This window comes from Rhinolophus hipposideros (assembly GCF_964194185.1).
Source record: "Rhinolophus hipposideros genome assembly, chromosome: 11".
Taxonomy (NCBI): Eukaryota; Metazoa; Chordata; class Mammalia; order Chiroptera; family Rhinolophidae; genus Rhinolophus; species Rhinolophus hipposideros.
Window position 1 is genome coordinate 21861010 of NC_138057.1, and position 19534 is coordinate 21880543.

Here is a 19534-nt window from a genome sequence, read left to right on the forward strand (position 1 = left end):
AAACTGTTGGCAATAAAAAGTAGTGGTTACAGACATACTCTGGAGTCAGATCTGGAGCCACACCTGGGCCACTGAAAAACTATGTCAACCTCTCTAAGCCTCAATTTCTTCCTCTGAAAATGGATATTATAATAGTATGCGAAATATCAATAGCATGGCCCTTGGAATAGGCACCAATGAGGTTTTATTAGATCCTTTTCCTTTGTTAGGTAATTTAATAACTTTGCCCTTAGGAAGCCAGTGTTCTTAAAGCCATTTTTTGAGAGCTTTACAGAGGTTATATAAACTTTCTCAGCATTATATAGCTGGTTAGTAGAACAATCTGAATTTGAACCCAAACTGAGTCTGGGCGACCTTTCTTTCCAAGATAGCAGGGAGCCTCTATTTACTAACATCCATAGCTGACTTATACTGGGAGGTTTTAATGACGACATTTGTGTGTTTTGATTTTTTTTTTCCTGTGAAACAAACGCTCTGGTAGGAATGAATCTTGGCTCAAGCACCCCTGTGTTTATCACAGAAATAGCATTTAGTGGGCCTCCAATGCTTTATAATTTGAAAATTGAAAACAGATACTATACATATACTTTAATTTTGAATAATGATTCATTAATGTAAGGAAATGTTTAAATTGTTCTCATACAAAAATGTTTCACTAAAAAAATAAAAATAAATAAATAAAATAAAAAAATAATAATAAAAAAATGTTTCACTGATACCATGGTGCTACAATTCATATATATTGTAAAAGTACAAAGAAAATAGTAAAATTACATTTTCTGAAAAAAAATATATGCTAGCCTCTAAATTTTATTTCTCTGTAGCTTAAGACTTAAGAGCCAGAGAATACCTAATTTAATTTTGTGGAGGTTTCTCCAAAAAGTGTTCTTATGGTAATGATGACACCAAATCTTGCTAAAATCTCTCAGTTAAGTTATTCCTCCACTGAAAAAGAAAGGCAGACAATGGAGATTTTCTAAATATTTAAATAGCATTCTATTGAAACACTGACTTAATTTTTAAATAGCCAACTTAGCAAAAAAAAATGTATATATCTTATTTTTATCACTCATCTTTATTCCTCTACAAATTCTATCACAATCATAAAATGATAATTTACTGTTTTTCTAAAGAACGTATTTTACCATAAAGAATAAAAATAAAATGACAATTATTTTTAAGGGTTTTTCTGCTCAGACACTGACCATACTTCCAAATTAATTTATACGATTACAAAAAATATTTTAGGTATGAAAGAGTGAAATATTCTTTATTCCACAAAATATTTGAAAAATTTCTCAGTTGATCCCAGATATTCATTTCAATGGAGTCTCTCTTTGGTCACCCAATAATTCATCTCATATTTATTGAGTGCCAATTACATGCTAGGCACTGTACTCGGTGCCAAGGGACACAAGGCTGAAAAGATACATTCCCTACATTCAACAATCTCTCAGCAGACATTTAATGAATAGTTTTATTTTCCTGTGATAGTAAAATAAGCAGAAACGAATTTTTCTAAGCATCAAGTAACCTCTCCTTTAAGTGTGTCTCTCTTGCTATTTAATGCACTCAGTGCACTGTTGAAAATTTTTAACCCCAAGCCTGATGTTTTGGCTCCATTTGCTGATCCCAATGAAGGGCTTTTGTCATTCATTCATCTGATGAATATAAGGCAATCTGTTAGTTTCCCAGCGGGCTAAAAAAGAGTGGTAGGACCAGTAAGTAGGTGCAAAAACTTAATGGAAAAGGTAGGGGCTTGTGCTGGGATTTAGGATAAAAAGGAAGGAAGACATATTTTCCAGTTACTGGCACTTGCATCAGGATTAATGAAGATGATACCCACTTAACTGGATGAATATTTCCTTTCCTCAGGGGACTTGCTGGCCACCAATGCCAGGTATTTATTACTGAATAGAATTTTTATCCAGAACCCTGCTTCCTTACTGTGGGGACGGAGCCCCAGAGGGCAGTTTCCAGGCTCTCGGCCTCACATAGAAAGGTGCTGGCTCGGGTAGTCAACCCAGCCGCCAGTGAGAATATAGTAGTATGGCTCCCCATCTATGGCTCCGTGGGTGTTCCTTTTTGGCCTCACCATGTCCTGCGTTCTTATGTGGGACCAAACATCCCGCAGGAGTCCCTGCATGACACATGGCGTAGTGGGCAGGATACGGTGCCAGTCAAAGCCCTCCGAAGGGCAGTGGAGCAGTTTGTACGTATGAAAGCTCAGTCTCAGGAAGACCAGGAGGAGCAGCTGCCTGAGAACTGGACCCCCATGGAGGGGTGGGAAGACGTGGATGGTTCTCCAACCAGCAAAGGCTGGAGAAAGCGAAGGACATTGCGGCCATGTGGGCTGAGAAGTGCTTGCTGACGCAGCCTGGATGCAGGACTTGTAGTCCCAGGAGGAAACATTTGCTGAGTCCTCTGTGGGAGATGAGGGTGAGGTTAAGTTCATCCCTCACCCCCAGGACAGCCCTGGCGAATGACTATGGACTATGGGGAATTGCCTTCCATCCCTAATTTAATGGACCGCTTGATTGTTTGCTTGGGAACACACCACCATGTAGTGGAACTGGCAAATGTTTGCTTTTGTGTCTTGACTGGCCACCATTGAGAATATGTAAGCATCTTGACTGTGAGCCTCTGTTGTTCCAGCACGGTACCCCGAGAGGACCAGAGAGAGAGTGGCAGTGCCCTGAGAGCCCTGGCTGAGCCCAGGAAGTCTGGCTGTGCCCAGAGAGAGTGGCAGTGCCCTGAGAGGCCGTGGCTGTGCCTGGGGAGACTGGTGGTACCCTAAGAAGCCCAGGATTTCTGGCTGTGCCCAGAAGTACTGGTGGTGCCCTGAGAAACCCTGGCCGTGCCCAGAGAGCCTGGCTGTGTCCAGGATAGTGCATTCACCTCCAGGCTCCTCGCACAGGGCCCCTTGCGGAAGACGCTTGTCACGTAGATTGTGAGGCGAGACCCTGTAGGGGTGGAGTGTGGGGACAGAGCTCCAGAAAGCAGTTTCCAGGCTCTCGGCCTCACATAGAAAGGTGCTGGCTTGGGTAGCCAACCCAGCCGCCAGCGAGAATATAGTAGTATGGCTCCCCTATCTATGGCTCCGTGGGTGTTCCTTTTTGGCCTCACCATGTCCTGCATTCTAATGTGGGGAGCGGGACCAGACACCCAGCATGAGTCCCTGCACAACACTTACCTTGAAACTGCATTTAAATGACCATGGGAACTCTGCACCCATTTCCTCAAAACTTCTAGCCAGCTCCAATCCCTTAGGTCTTAGATTCCTGTTTGGTCTTTCACCAGATTCAGGAAAAGGCAACAAAATATTAAGAGGGGCCAGAGTGGAGTGTGGATGAAAGTGACTTATGTTCAATATTATACAATTCTATATTTTCATTTTTATAACCCAGAGTGTATTTGCTGTTTACAAAAAAAAATAGTTTCAAAATTAAAAAGTTATAAAAGCACATTCACCAGAGTCAAAAGCAGCTCCCAGCTCTCAAAAGTGCATCCCGAGTCTTAACACTTAAAAATGTAAGCAATGTGGAAGGACCCAGGGAGAGGAAGAGCTTTTATAATTCAGAATTTCTGCGTTCACCCACTCTCAGCTTTTCTTTACTAAAGTGGCTCTTTCTTCCCACATTTATTCAACAGGTGTGTCCTGCCACGTTTTCCTTGTCGAGATGAGGGAGAAGCGCTATGTGGGTGTAAGTTCTTTCATTGAAGAGGGTGGGGGGAGGACTAGTTAAACGGTGTCTTTGGAAATCTATCTCCAAGGGGTGCAGTTTCGGCCAGTGTCCATTTGTAGATAGGAGCACCAGATCTAGAACTTAGTTTTTTCCCCCCTGCAAGGGGTTTTATGATTCAACTCTTCCAGTCTTGGACCTTAAAGCTACTCGTGAACGACGACCGGTTACAGGCTTTCTGAGGACAAACTCTACCTACCAGATGAGCCCTTCAGTGGGTCCTTAGAGAGCTGTACCCTTCAGGTAACCAGTTTATGAATAATGAATTCAATTTCTTGTAAACATTCCCTATTTTCCACATGCTACACCCGGACACCACACGCGGAAACTGAGTGTTTTCCAGCATGAGTGGGCTGGCTGAAGCCAAACCCCTAAGATGTGGGAAAACCACCAGGGATAGTTGACCTCTTTCTCTGCTTCTGTGGGAATCATGTGACTAGGGCCATCTTGCTGTGTAGTTTCTGAATGGGGAGGCTTCCATCTTAGTCTCTGCTCCGATACTGACTCCTTTGATCACACAGGCCTGTCCAAAATCTTGTGTGTCATTTCCCTGAGATTCTGTGGATAAAAAGAGCAACAATACATCTTAAAGCCTCTTGGAATAAATAGATGTATAGATAGTTTGCAGTTTAGATGGATGTTTTCTAGCACTTAATAATGGTGTAGCTAGCCTCTGTTGGTCAAGCACATTAGTGTTCCATTATTAGAATAAAATTTGGTGGCATGCCAAGTGTCTTCTGATGTGACGTCAAAGTGGGAACGATAGCCAACTTGAAAGAGTAAACTAGCATCTGTGAAGTTTCTTATCACTGAGATAACTGATTTTATATATTGACATTTTTCAGTTTCCTCATTTGTGTTTGCTTTTCTTCCAGAGCAGCATATTTATTGTTGTTATTTTGGATCACTTTTTGTGATGTTGGTATTAAGTGAGACAGCTATGTAAACAAGTTGCAAGGGATTATTGGTTTATCAGTAGCAGGATGTCTGGTCCATTGCCAAGATTCATTGATCTGTTTATTATGACTCTACCCAGTACAATTTTAGCGGCAATTTAAAAAATGGTCTTAAGGTTTCACTTACAGAAGTCCACTGGTCATTTATTAACCCACATTTGAAGGCTAACTCACTGTATAATCTTTACCAGCATTATTATGACAGTTGTTATAATCCACTGCAGCCAGGGAGCAATATCCAAATTATATGTTCTATTGTTTCACTTGTGATACGAGAGCAATACAAATGGTTGATGATAATTATGCTGATTTTTCAGCAATTTGCAAATTAGTAAATTGGTACATTTAGAAATATAAATATACCCAAAGGCTAATACATGTGTTGGGGCTAGTTCACACATATTTAGCGAGTGCCTATGGTCTGTACGGTGGACTAAAATAGGCACAGTGTAGGGATACCAGAAATGATGTAATACAAACAAGGAGTGTGCCTCGCACAGGGTACAGTTTGTACTGGATAAAAATGAAAGTACCTTACTGATTGACTTAGTCTTTTTCTGGAAACAAATAACCCTGAAACTTAATGGCATAAAACAACAATTTATTATTGCTCACAACTCTGTGGCTTGGCTGGGCTGTTCCTCGGCTGGTTCCACCTGGGCTCATTCGTGCTAGAGGACCATCCCGCTGAAGCGTTAGCTGGCTTGGAAGGGATAGACCCTTTCACAGGAATAGTAGTTGGTGCTGGCTATGGGCTGGACACCTTGCTTCTCCTCCAGGTGGCCTGTCATCCTCCAGTAGGCCAGACCAGCTCCCTTATGTGTTGTCAGGGCAGTGCTCCAAGAGAGTGAAAGAGGAAACTGCAAGGCTTCTTGAGGTCTAGCCTTGGAAATCACATAACATCATTTCTAGCACTAATCAAAGCAAGACTCAAGGCTGGTGCAGGTTCACAGGGGTAGAAAAACAGGCTTGATGAAAAAAGTGGCAAAGACACATTATAAACGTGTATACATGCCAAGATGGGTGGTATCCGTGCCGTATTTTACAATGTACCATATCTGCCCTTCAACAAGGGTTGTCTTGGCATTTCAAAATTCCTATTTGGTTACTGTGGATGACCAATATTGGATCAAAACCCAGCTTTTTTAAGTGTTGAAGAACTTGTATACATGATTTTGTTGACAAAACTTCTGTCTATGAGTAGTGTTCTAAAAACAGTGGACTTCTATTTATGCTTTAAAAATTGATAGAGGGATTTAATCATAGAGCTCTAGAAACAGAAGAACTAAACTTTGTGCTTCTCAATGTTAAAACACATTTACCTTCAGTTATTTTTAATTTTTTGATCCAGAAGACACTGTCTTCTATAAACTTTTAAATAATATCTTCTAAAAACAATGGGTTTAAAGTAATACTGTACTATTCTGGAAAAATAACATATTAATGTACAGAAATTTAGATGTGTTCTATATTTAGAATAAAATTACTTATTATTTTCTGTTATTGAACATTGTTTATAGATTAAAACACCAGATTTTATTCATAGATCCTCTGGAAATAAGTCTTTTTGAATGAAGCTGACCATGTAATTTATCATTTAAATTGTTTTCAGAATAGGTTATTCATTCACATGATTCCTAACTCAAAAGTTGCCACGTGATGTATCCAGTTGAAATTCCCCCTTTCCTTCACTTCTCCTGGCAATTAGTGCCATCATTTTTGTGTGTGTGTTCTTCTAAAGGCATGTCATTCATATACATGCCAATATATAGAGATATTCCTTTTCCCCATTTTTTATACAAACAGTAGTATAGTATATATGTTGTTCTTTGCCTTGCTGTTTCCTCTTATTATGTCTTTACTCCATTTCAGCATTTAAAGAGATATTAATCTTTTAGAGCTACATAATATTCTATGGAATAGCTGTACCTTACTTATTTAATTGGACACTTATGTTGTTCTGAGAATTAGCTATTGAGCATTTTTAAGAGCCCCCCATATTTGGCAATGTAATAAAATAATAGTCCAACAGTTCTTTGAATAACATCATTTTGTACAATGTCACTGAACCACAGAGAGTACCAAATTTTCACCTTTTCATTTAAAAGAAGCATTTTATGGCTTCTCTTCAGCATATTTGTATTGCCATCATCACTATCCTTGCACTTGGGGAGCCATTGTTAAGCAAAATAAGGGTTACTGGCACACAAGTACTAGGACAGTCAACCTGATAACTGCGATGGCTTCTAGTAAGCGACTAGTGGGAGGGAAGCATATACAGCATGAAGATGCTGTACAAGGGATGATTCATATCCCAGGTGGGATGAAGTGGGATGGCATGAGATTTCATCACAATACTCAGAACAGCATGCAATTTTAAACTTCTGACTTGTTTATTTCTGGAATTTTCCATTAAATATTTCACACCACGATTGATCATGGGTAACTAAAGCAGTAGAAAGTGAAACTGCACATAAGGGGGGACTACTGCAAATGGAATCATACAATATGTAGTCTTTTGTGTCTGGTTTCTTTCACATAGCATGATGTTTTTAAGATTCATCCATTTTGTATCATGTATAGTAGTTAATTGTTTTTTTTTAATGGCTGGATAATGTTCCATTTTATGGCTATACAACCTTTTATTTATCCATTCATCATTTGATACACATTTGGGTTGTTTCCACTTCCTGGCTATTATGAATAATGCTGTTATGAACACTCCTACACAAGTTTTTGGGTGGATGCATGTTTTCAATTCTCTTGGATATAATATACCTAGGAATCGACTGTATGTTTAACTTTTTGAAGAACTGCCAAACTGTTTTCCAAAAGGGCTATACCACTTTACATTTTCACCAACAGTATATGAAGGTTCTGATTTCTTTATATCCTTACCAATATTTGTTATTATTTTTCTTTTTTGTTATAGCCAGCCTAGTGGGTATGAAGTGGTATCTCAATGTGATTTATAAAATTTTCAATGTTGGTAAATACACATAATGTAAAATTTACCATCGCAACCATTTTTAAGTGTACAGGTCAGTAGCATAAAGTACATTCACAGTGTTGTGCTACCATCACCACCATCCATCCAAGTAACTCTTCATCTTGCAAAACTGAAACTCTGTACCTATTAATATTAAACAATAACTCCAAATTCTCTTCTACCCTCAGCCCCTGGCAACCATCATGCTACTTTCTGTCTCTTGAGTTTAAGTACCCTAGGTACCTTATATAAGTGGACTCATATAGTGTTTGTCCTTTAGTGATTGGCTTAATTCACTTACCATAATGACTTCAAGTTTCATCCATGTTGTAGCATGTGTACAATGTGGATTTTATTTATTTTTCCCTGATGATTAATGATGTTCAGGTACTTATTGATTATTGGTACTTTTTTTTTTCTGGGGAAATATCTATTCAAATCCTTTCACTGTCCATAATTTAAACAGTATTCTAAACTGAAACCCACTTTTTGGATTGCCTGCAACACTCTCGAGGTATTTCCTCTTCTTTTTGCCCCTCTAGAATTCATACAAGGTGTATCACTTAATCACTACCTTTGGGCAAATAGAAGCTCAGTAATATTTGCTATTTGTAATAACTGGAAGTTCTGATCAATCCTGATGTGCCTTTTGACCTAAGAAAGAAAGACGTTAATTATGTTAATCACAGATATAAATAATTTTAGAATTTATGTGTACTTTAATCAGTCTGATTCTTAAAAATTGGTTATAGATGTAGATTCTAATTAACCTTTTATCCCCATTTGTCCTCATTTCAATTCACCTATAAATTGAAGCCTGAATAATTTTCAACAGTGTAAATCTGATCCTGTCACTCTCTAGCTCAAAAGCTTCTATAGCTCCCTATTGGCAACCCAAAGAAATAAAGTCCCTGAACCCAAACACAAACATATACATAAGCATGCACACACTCAAACAACAGAAACAAATCTTTCACAAAAAGTTCCTATTCTTACTGCATATGATGCATTCTTATATTTTGAAAAAAATTTTAATGAGACTTACAAAATTGATTTTCAAACCTATGTCTTTAGGTTTTACAGCAGGGCCAACTGTGACAAGTTAAAACTTATTCCAGTGATTCCCAAACCTGGTTGCACATTAGAATCACTTGGAGAATTGAAATAATTAAAACAAAAAACAAAAAAAGGAACACATAATCTAGATCTCTACCTTCAAAAATGCTCATTCATAAGGCCTGGGAAGGAGCTCAGAAATCTGTGTTTTTATTAAAAGTTCTCCAGTTAATTTAGTTGTGCAGCCAGGTTTGCAACTATTCTTACTGTGTATCATTTGCCTTTAGCTCATCCCAAATATTTCTTCTTTATGCACATTCTTTCTTTGCACATTCATTTTCCTTCACCTGGAATTCATGCGCTCTGCCCATTGGAATCTTTCCAGGCCCATCTCAAATACCCCCTGCCAGTTATTTCTTTAACCAGAACAGTCTCATTTCCCTATACTTCCCACAAGTCTTTATTTGGGTTTCCTTGATGGCACTTGTCTTGCCCCACCTAACTGTACTTATCTTCCTATTACGTTATGAGCAGTAACATTGTAATTGCCCTTCAACAGGAATGCAATGGCTTACTCAAAGTCAGGATTTGATGAACTTCCTTAAACTGGAGTTGAAATGAACCTTTCATTCTGGGGTCAAGCTAATAATAGAGCGTTAAAGCAACATCGAACGGATGAGCTATATTTTAATGTGATATTATGGGCAAAATGGTGAATGTTAAGCCTTTCTGCATGGGATATTCACACAATCTAGCCTTTGATTATCTTTTCCCCAACATTCTTTTCCTCACAGTCCTCCATAGGAAGAGACAATGGCCAGATCAAACTGCCCATATCCAAAATAGGCTAAAATTCTACTCATCTTATTTGGTGTTAGACTCCCTTCAGAGTTCCTAGTCTCTGTGACTGGAGGTTTCCAGGTCATGTCTTTGAACTTGAAGTAAATGAAATATGCTAAGCGCTTTGCTCTCATCAGATTTGGCTGCATGCGTTCAGAGCATCGTTACAGTATTGTTTTCCATTTTGCACGGGTATAAATTAAAGTACAGAGAGGATTTGATTAGCTCAAGATCCCAGAGTGACTGGCAATGATGGGAGTAAAGGCTTGCTCCCCAGATTCCTGGCCCAGTTCACTCTGTACCAAACCACAGGTATGCTGCCTTTTTGCTGATGAGGCCACACAACATTCCTTAGAGGGGATACCCATAAGCTCTGGGAAGATGAAGGCACACAGGGAGGCTTCCAGAGAGCCATTTGGAGAGTCAGAGTAAGAGCTGATGGCATCCTGGATGTTTAATGAATATGGTTTAGAAAACATGTGGTCAGCAAATATTTAATGGGGTTTGAAGATATTTATTTTAAATGTCAAGCCACTTTGAATTTATGGGTAATATCTAGACCTGCATTTTCATTTAGGACTCTGAGTGTAATGCAAATGAAATGATAAGCCAGTATAATGTTATTTAAAGGACCCTGTGATTTGAATTTTTTATGAAATGCTAGAAATTTTAAACACCAGTGACAAAGCAAAGGTGGTGGTAGGGATCAAATTGTAGAACTTGGTGTCAACATTTGCAATGACTGGAAATTCTCATCTCCAGATACATCTTGCATGAGGGAAAATCACTGAGGTTTCTGACCATAAACCCAAGGTCCCACGTATTCCCAATCCAGTGGTGGATTGTGTGGATGGTGAATCTCATCTCATCTGAACTACAGACATCTTTGGGTCTTTCCTGATTCACATTGAAAGTTTTCACTGAAGACTCGTTCTTTCTGCCTAGCGTCTCACTCCAGCTTGAACCTTTGCCATGATTTCGCCTCCCTCAGGACAAACCACCCACACTAACCTTCTTTAAATTCCTTTCTCACCTCAGGGTCTCTGCAGGTATTGTTTCGTGTGCCTAGAAGGAGCTTCTCACTCATCTTTATAAGGTTTGTCATGATCCAATCTCAGCAGAACATCACCTTCTCAGAGAACTTCCTTGACTATCCAATATGTTTTCCTCAATTATTCACATCAAGCCCCCACTCTTGGTCACTCTAGAACACTGCACCTTCTTTTATTATCATCAAAGCATTTATCACCATTTGAACTCTCATTTGTTAACTTGTTTGTTGTGTCTCCCCCACTAGATAGTAAGCTCAGGGAAAGTGGAGGCCTTTTCTACCCTGGTCATAACTTTATCCCTAGCACTTAGAGCAGTACCTGGCATCTAGTAAGTGCTAAATATATATGTGTTGAGTAAATGAAATACCCATCAATGATGTCACTTGGGAAAATGCCTCTTCAACACATGGATTGCTCTAAGAAATTGCCTAATAACTATCTTTGGAATGACTTCAGCAAGTGCATTAGGTAATATCCCCCAAATGTTGGCTGGCTGCTTAGTAAACATTAGCCAGGCTTCACAATTCACCCAGGAAGATGAACTCAAAGTTTGCATAAACAGTGGGGTTCTAAAGATTGTCCTATTGGACAATCTTGTACATATAGGCAGCAAAGGATGAAGGGCAGGTGTCTTGGGCTTCTGGGAGCAGCTGTAACCTAGCATGCTGTGCCTTTTGCAGGCAGCAGAAGAGCTGTGATGAAAAGCAGAGGAAATTACAGTTGTTGGGTCTTGTGGTCACAAGGGCATGTGTTACATTTGCAAGGTCATCATGGGATATAATTCAGGGTGTAGCTTGCACACATTCTGCTGCTGAAAGGGAGATTTTTTTTTTTTCCTACCACATCCGACACATGGTTTGCCAGAGGAAGGGCACGAGATCAGCAGCACTGATGAGCTGGCTTGGTGTGTTTAGGCCACAACTCTACTAAACCAATGATTCCCTTCTGACTCCTCCAAAAGAGCCAACAACATTTATTTATTACCAAGTGTGAACAGCTATCATACAGAGCCACCAGATTGCTTTTGCTTGCTATGCCAAAAGGCACCTCTGGAAAAATAAAAAATTAAAAACTAAAAAATTAAAAAAAATTCCTAAATAATAACACTGTCAATGCCTATTGTACTAAAATATTTGGGAGGAAAATACAAGTTTTATTTCTCCATTATAAATCTAGAAATTAAAAGAGAATGGAGGACCACAATATAAAGCACAGGGTACACTTAACATGTGTCAAGTATAATAGATAGGAGGTCAAGCAAATGCTCGGCTCTGTTTGCTGGCTGGCAGTATGTATTACTGCTGTGCAGCTATGTGATTGGGACTTCCACAAAGTCACTGGTGACATAAGTGTCAGAGGACATGAGACCACATGGTTGATTAGTACATATGTCCATTGGTGAACAAAACGTTGACATAGAAATTGGAAGCCTGTGCTATAATCCTAGGTTTTCTATCTTTGTGACTTGGCAAAGTTATTTAATCTCTTTGAGAGAAATCTAATTTCTTTATCTATAAAATAGAAATAACTACCTTCCGGGGTTGTTGAGAAAATGAAATGAGATACTCTGGGTAAAGTTCTTGGCAAGTATTCAGTAAGTATTAGTTCCTACTGTATGGTCCCCAGAAGACCCAGTGGCTCAGTGAGAGGTAAACAGAGCTATCCCTAGATAAACTGTTCTAAGCTCAACCATCTACCCTTTTACACCTGGCCTAAAGCCCTACAGCCTCCTGATCTCATCAGCTTTATCAAAATGGCCATCAGTTTCATACTTGTTGTCTTGACGGACTCCTACAGATTATTTCCAGTGAGTTATATTCTGCTACAAAACCAAACTGTTTGAAAGTGTTTAACTTTGGTAACTTGGGGAAAGATTCACCACATTGAACAAGACGCTTGCATTTTTTTAGGCTAGACAAATTCAGCCATAGTTCTATAGAAATGAATAGTATTAGTCCAGCAAAATAATTAATGCCTTTAGTTAGATAAGGCAAATTAGAAAGTAAATGGCTTAGAAGTGTAAGATAAGAATGATGACCTTCAAGTGTAACTAATCAAGCACATTACGGTATTCGCAAGGCAAGCACTAAACATATGAATGTGGATAGAGCAAGAAGTATGTGGTACATAAATGAGATACATATTTTCTTGGTAGGAGAGAGGTGACGTGGCTTGTAAGCAGAGAGAACACAGGAGACGGGAAAAGATACATATGCGGGGCTCTGTTTGACACAATTACATGGCAATCATCCAAATAATTCAGAAGAAATGGGGCTTTAACCAAGCCCCTTCATACGTTAGCAGCTGACACTACTGTGAGTGAAGCAACAAGTAAATATCAAAACAACCTATGATTAAAATAAAGCACACAGAAAGTGGCCTGGTCCTAACGTCCAGGTGGCCAGATACAACTAGAGTCCAAACTTACCATAAGCACATGTAATGTTAAAATCTGTGATGAGAGGACTTTAATTCCTACAGAAATATGTTTTCACCTGAAATTATTTCATGTATAAGAGGTAGAACTTATTATTTTCAAAAATTATTTCATGTATAAGAGGTAGAACTTAGTTTTCATAAATTATTTCAGTAAACACTTTGTTTATGTGCCTGTTACTCTACCAGGGATTGTGGGAAATTGAGAAATGTGCAATCTCTGGGGGTCTCTGCCCTTAAAGAGCTTATTAAGGAGATCAGACAGACACAGGTAAAACAACCATAAATACATAACAGTGTGTGATTACCTGATGAATCAATGATCCAGATTATAAATGCTTAAGAGGTCAAAGGAAACAGAAAGAGAGCCACAGAAATAGAGAAAGGTTCCGTGAAAGATGTAGCATCTGATCAAATCCTTGAAAGATGGGTGGAATTTAAAGATTGGAAGATCAACCTGAGATGCAATCTTTCCTTTAACACATGCTGTGTATCCTTAAGCTAGACAAATTAAAGTTTCAGAACCTCTTTCTCATCCATAAATAGGTATGATAATGTGTAACTCTACAATTTGTTGGGACGATTCAATATCTGTAAAGAAAAAGCATATGCAAAACAGAACTTAACACGGTAAATTTTACCTATAATCATAAATGATCTTAATGTAACTGTGCCTCTTTTTCTAAACAGTTTCAAATGACCTTTGGACATTGATGAAAGTAAACTGGCACAAATATGAATAAAGAAGAAGAAGTACATTTAGTTAGAAAGTTAAGAGAAAAATATGGAAATTATCATGCATGTCTATGGGGAAGCCTATCTGACTAGAGCAGCAAGAAGGCTCCTGTACGGAAAAACGTTGTGTATATTGTGTGTGTGTGTATATATATATTTTGAAAGTGGCCATATATATATCTATATTTATATAGATATATATATGGCCATATATATGGCCAGTCATTCACTCTTCAACAAATTTATTGAGCAACTATTAGGTAGCAGGCACTGTACCAGGTATGAGAGTTGAATAAAAGTTAGCTTTGAAAAGCAAACATTACAATTTGGCTTAACATGATAGAAAACAGGGTGAGATGAAAGATTTATTTAGCCACTTATTATGCAGGAGAGGAACACAGAAAAAAAGAGTTAAATAAGCTAAAATCTGACAGCAAATGGATTAGAATGAGAGTGGAAGGTGGTCATGAGGAATATAAATAAAAAAAATGTTGCAATAGTTAACTTGAAAGAATGGTGATCAGATGAACAAAGTGGCAATGGATGGACATGAAGAATAAATGGAAGGAACTTCTATGTAATTTAGTAAATGACTTGATCTGGGAAATGAAAGCAAGGAAAAACTGATTCAAAGATGAATACAAGGTTTGCCTTTGCGTGAATGAAAGGACAGTAAAGAGAGTAACAGGAAAGTTGGGAAGAGTGATTTGGAAGGGTTGTTGAAGGTTTCAGTGTTGGGTTAAGTTTGAGGTGAAGGTAAACTATTCATTGAACATTCAATGAACAAGATCTGTTTAGACAATATAAACAAAGGGACTAGAATTTGGGGGAAACAGAAATGAATATAGTGGTCAGATTGCAGTTGGGATGGTTCAAGCACTGAAGAAGATCATAATAAAGAGAGAGGAGAAAAAGTGGGAGGTTGGACATTTTGAGCCACTCCCACATCATTTATGGGGGAGGAGTAAGTGTGAAGGTGTGGAAAGAGAATAGAAGGAAAGGCAGGAGTCAGCATAAGAGTGTGAGAGAAACCACTAGAAGGGAGACAGAGTTTTGGAAAGAAGTTATCAACAATAACAAATGCATCCGAGAATCAAAGAGAATGGGACTGGGGTATATTGCTGCATTTATCCATAAAATGGTTATGGATAATTATCTTAAAAATGCAGAATTAAAAAAAAAAATTTAAGGTAGAACAACTTTAAAATACTTTGGTGTGACAAACATAGATCTAGTGTTTTCAAATTTCTGACAGATACTACTCTTTCAATTTAGGAATGAGAATTGGAATTTCTGAGAATTCTCCAAATCATAAGTTGTTCTCTATTTTATATAATACTTCATTTATGTATTATTAAATGATAAAGAGTGACCATAACCATAAATAGTGAATCCTTTATCTATGACAGGCTTAGAGGTTTTCTGTAAAAAATAATTTGATAATCAATGCATGGTTTATTAGTATTATGAACCAATATATTTTTGAGAAGATTATGTATTTAAAACCATGTAAAATTAATTCTACCTGATAAGGGCATTTAATAATAGAAAACACTAACATGAAGGAAACATTAACATAAATGCCAAATAAAATACATTAAAGACTGCAAGATCAAACCACAAATATTTAATATGTAAAAGTTACCATTGTTCAATAAATGGTGCTGGGAAAATTGGAAAGCCACATGCAAAAGAAAGAAATCACACTACTCTTTGTCACCATACACAAAAATTAACTCAAAATGGATTAAAAACCTAAATATAAGACCTAAAACATTAAAATGTATAGAAGAAAGCATAGGTACTAAACTTACAGACCTTGAGTTCAGAGAGGATTTTATGAATTTGACCTCAAAGGCAAGGGAAGTAAAAGCAAAAATAAATGATGGGACTATATCAAACCAAAAAGCTTCTGCACAGCAAAAGAAACCAGCAACAAAACTAAGAGGCAACCAACCGAATGGGAGAAGATATTTTAAACATATCCGATAAGGGGCTAATATAAATATAAAAAAATATTTTAAAAAACTCATACAACTCAACAACAGAAAAAGAAAATATCCCATTAAAAAATGGGCAGAGACCCTGAACAAACACTTCTCCCAAGAAGACAAATGGCCAACAGATATATGAAAAGATGCTCAGCTCCATTAGCTATTAGGAAAATGCAAATCAAAACAATAATGAGATACCCCCTCACACCTGTTAGAATATCCACCATCAACAACACAAGTAATAACAGGTGTTGGAGAGGATATGGGAAAAAAGGGACCCTCATACACTGCTGGTGGAAATGTAAATTGGTGCAGCCACTACGGAAAACAGTATGGAGTTTCCTAAAAAAATTAATAGAATTACCATATGATCCAGCAATCCCTCTTCTGGTTATCTACCCCAAAATTTTAAAAACATTTATCCATAAACATATATATGTGTACAAGTGTCCTTCCATAAATGATTGGATAAGGAAGATGTAGTACACATATACAGTGGAATATTACTTGGCCATAAAAAAGATGAAATACTGCCATTTGCACAACATTAATGGATCTTGACATTATCGTGCTAAGCAAAATAAGTCAGAAAAAGTTGAGAACTATATGATTTCATTCATATGTGGGATATAAAACTGAAACAAACAAATGTACAAGACAAACAAAAACTCATAGACAGACAACAGCTTAGTGGTTATGAGAGGGAAAGTGGGAAAGTAGAAAAAGGTAAAGGGGTCAAATATATGGTGACGGAAGAGGATTTGACTTTGGGTGGTGAACACACAATGTGATATACAGATGATATATTACAGAATTGTACACTTGAAACCTATATGATTTTATTAACCAATGTCATCCCAATAAATTTAATAAAAAATAAAATTTAAAAGTTACCACTTGGTAAAACAAAATTTTAAAAGTTAGAAAACATTAATTGCCTTATCTGATAGTCTTTAGTTTTGTTTCATGATTAAGCTTCCACTTGTAGAAAAATTTCTTTCATTTATTGTTGACATTGGTCAAATTGTTAATTGTGAGTTCAAGACCATCCTCAAGTTGAGCATTAGCAATATATGCTATTCCACATAAACTCATTTTTAAAGATGGAAATATCTTGTCTGTCCTGATTTTGTTTTGAAATTGAAATGGATTTACTTTTTAAAGTTCAGACCATTTAAAAAATAACATTTATATTTCCTTTTTTATACTTCTTTTTTATACTTTTTATACTTCTTTTTATACATCTTCCATTAAAAAATGTATAAAGATCAGTAGTCCATTGTGAATATATTGGGCAGTATTTGCATAACGTAACTTTCAGGATCTCCTATCAGGTTAACAACAATACACAAAACCACATGTGAATATAAGAACTTATTTGGTTTCCAAATGATTTTATTTCTTGGAACAAAACTCATTGGATGTGTATAGAATATACTATGCAAATAAAGTTATATTTACTTAATTTGCTAGAATGCCTCATCATTAGCAACAGACAGGGACACGAACACATGCTTATAACATGGGCACAACTACAAACAAAACTAACTGATTAAATGGTAACCACTTCTTGAAATGTCACCCATAACCTTCCACTCTGTATCAGGATTTCCTGCTCTTGCATTCGTTTGAACCAGTAATGTCTCTATATTGATTGTTATGTTTTAATTCTTACAGCAGAATTATAATACTTTTCCCATTTTACCAGTTTCTTGACAGATTTTTCTCAGGATTTGGAAAAACATGTAAATGTGATGGAGAATAATGGGAAGGAATCCCCACGTGGAAACATGACACAGACATGCTATTTCTCTGTAACAGAAAATTTTACGCTGCAAGTAATAGAAAGGAAACCTCAAAATGGCCTATATAATAGGGGATATATCCCATAACACACAGTCCCAAGCCATAGTTAAGTTAATTTAGTTAATTCAGTAATAACAGAGCTCAGGTGATTTCCACCTTCCTTCTTTGTCATCCCATGTGGGTGGGCTTCCTCCTGGTTACAAGATGGCTAAAGCTGTGTCAGGTACCACATTCTCACATACTAACATCTAGAGCCAAAAAGGGACAATTTATTTTTTAGCCTTTTGTTGTTGTTTTAATGAGTAAAATAATCTTACCCCAAAGCTGCCCCCAGTGACCTCTGCTCATCCTTCATTGGCCAGAACTAAGTAACGTGCCAATCCTTAAACCAATCATAGCAAAGGGAAGAGGGCTATTATAATCAGTTTAGTACAATCTAGTCTAACTTGTGGCATGGAAGAAAGGAAAATAGCTATTGGATAGGCCAGTGATTCTCAAACTGTTTAGTCTTATGGCCTCTTAAAAACTGAGGATTACAAAGTGCTTTTGTTTACGTGGGCAATAGTTTATTGATGATTAATGTACCAGAAATTTAATCTCTAAAATTTAAAAGTAGTTATTAATTCATTTGAAATGAATATGTTATTATTTGTTACTATTCTGTGGTAGGCAGAATGATGGCCCCTAATAATAATGGCCCACATCTTAATCCCTGGAACCTGTGAATATGTTGCAGATGTGATTAAGGATTTTCAAATTGGTAGATTACGCTGGATTATCTAGATGGGCCCAATGTAATCACAGGGATAGTTATAATTGAAAGAAGGAGGCAGTGTCAAAATGATGTGGTATAAGAAAGACACGTCTGGCTCTTACAGGCTTTAAACATGGAAGGGACCACTAGCCAAAGAATGTGGGTGGCCTCTGGAAGCTGGAAAAAGTGAGGGAATGAATTCTCCCTTATGTCTCCCAAACGGAAAGATCTGCAGACACCTTGGTTTTAGCTTAGTGAAACCCATTTCGGACTTCTGAAATCCAGATATATAATAAATATGCGTTGTTTTAAGCCACTAAACTTGTGATAATTTGTTACAGCAGCAGTAGGAATTGAATTTCAAAATGAACGAAAAAAACAACTACATTTTGTAAAACAAAAAAATCAGACAAATGTCATTTACTTTTTTTAGCAAATCACTTCAACATCTGATACAAGATAGGTGGATTGTTGTATCTGTTTGTACATTCAGTCTGTTGTGATATCACATGTCACATTATCTCTGGAAAACTGTTGTAGATTCATGAAAGAATTCATGAAAGAATGTGAGAAAGGCAGATAATTTCTCAGTTTTATAATAAAAATGTTTTTGACCTCATGACCCTCCTAAAAGGATCTTGGGGACTCAGAGGAGTGCCCAGACCACACTTTGAGGATCTCTGGTGCAAAAGTCACCATTTTTTGTTCCATCCCCCAAAGAACAGATATGGAACTCCTTTATTCCATATTCCCAGAGTGAACTTGTCTGACTCTAAGGTCATCATCAACGTAGTGTAACGATTTTGACATTTCTTCCTTAATTCAAACAATATTTCTAAGAGTTTAGTTTGTGCCTGGCACTTCACTATAGGCTGAGGCTATATAAGCAAACAAGGTGGATACAGACAGTTCTTGCCTCTTACGTTTTAGTTGAAGAAAAACAATAAGTACGTAAATAAGACAATTTCGGATATTGCTAAGGGATTTGAAGAAAATAAATCGTGGGAAGTGTGAGGGGTGTTTCAGGTGGTGTGCAAAGAGCTATTTTAATTAAAGTCTGCAGAAGCGAAGGTAGAGCTCAGATGTGACTGATAAGAAGGAACCATTGGAAAATGTGGGAGAATATTCCAAGTAGAGAGAACAAGAGGGCAAAGAGCAGGAAGGAGCACGTCA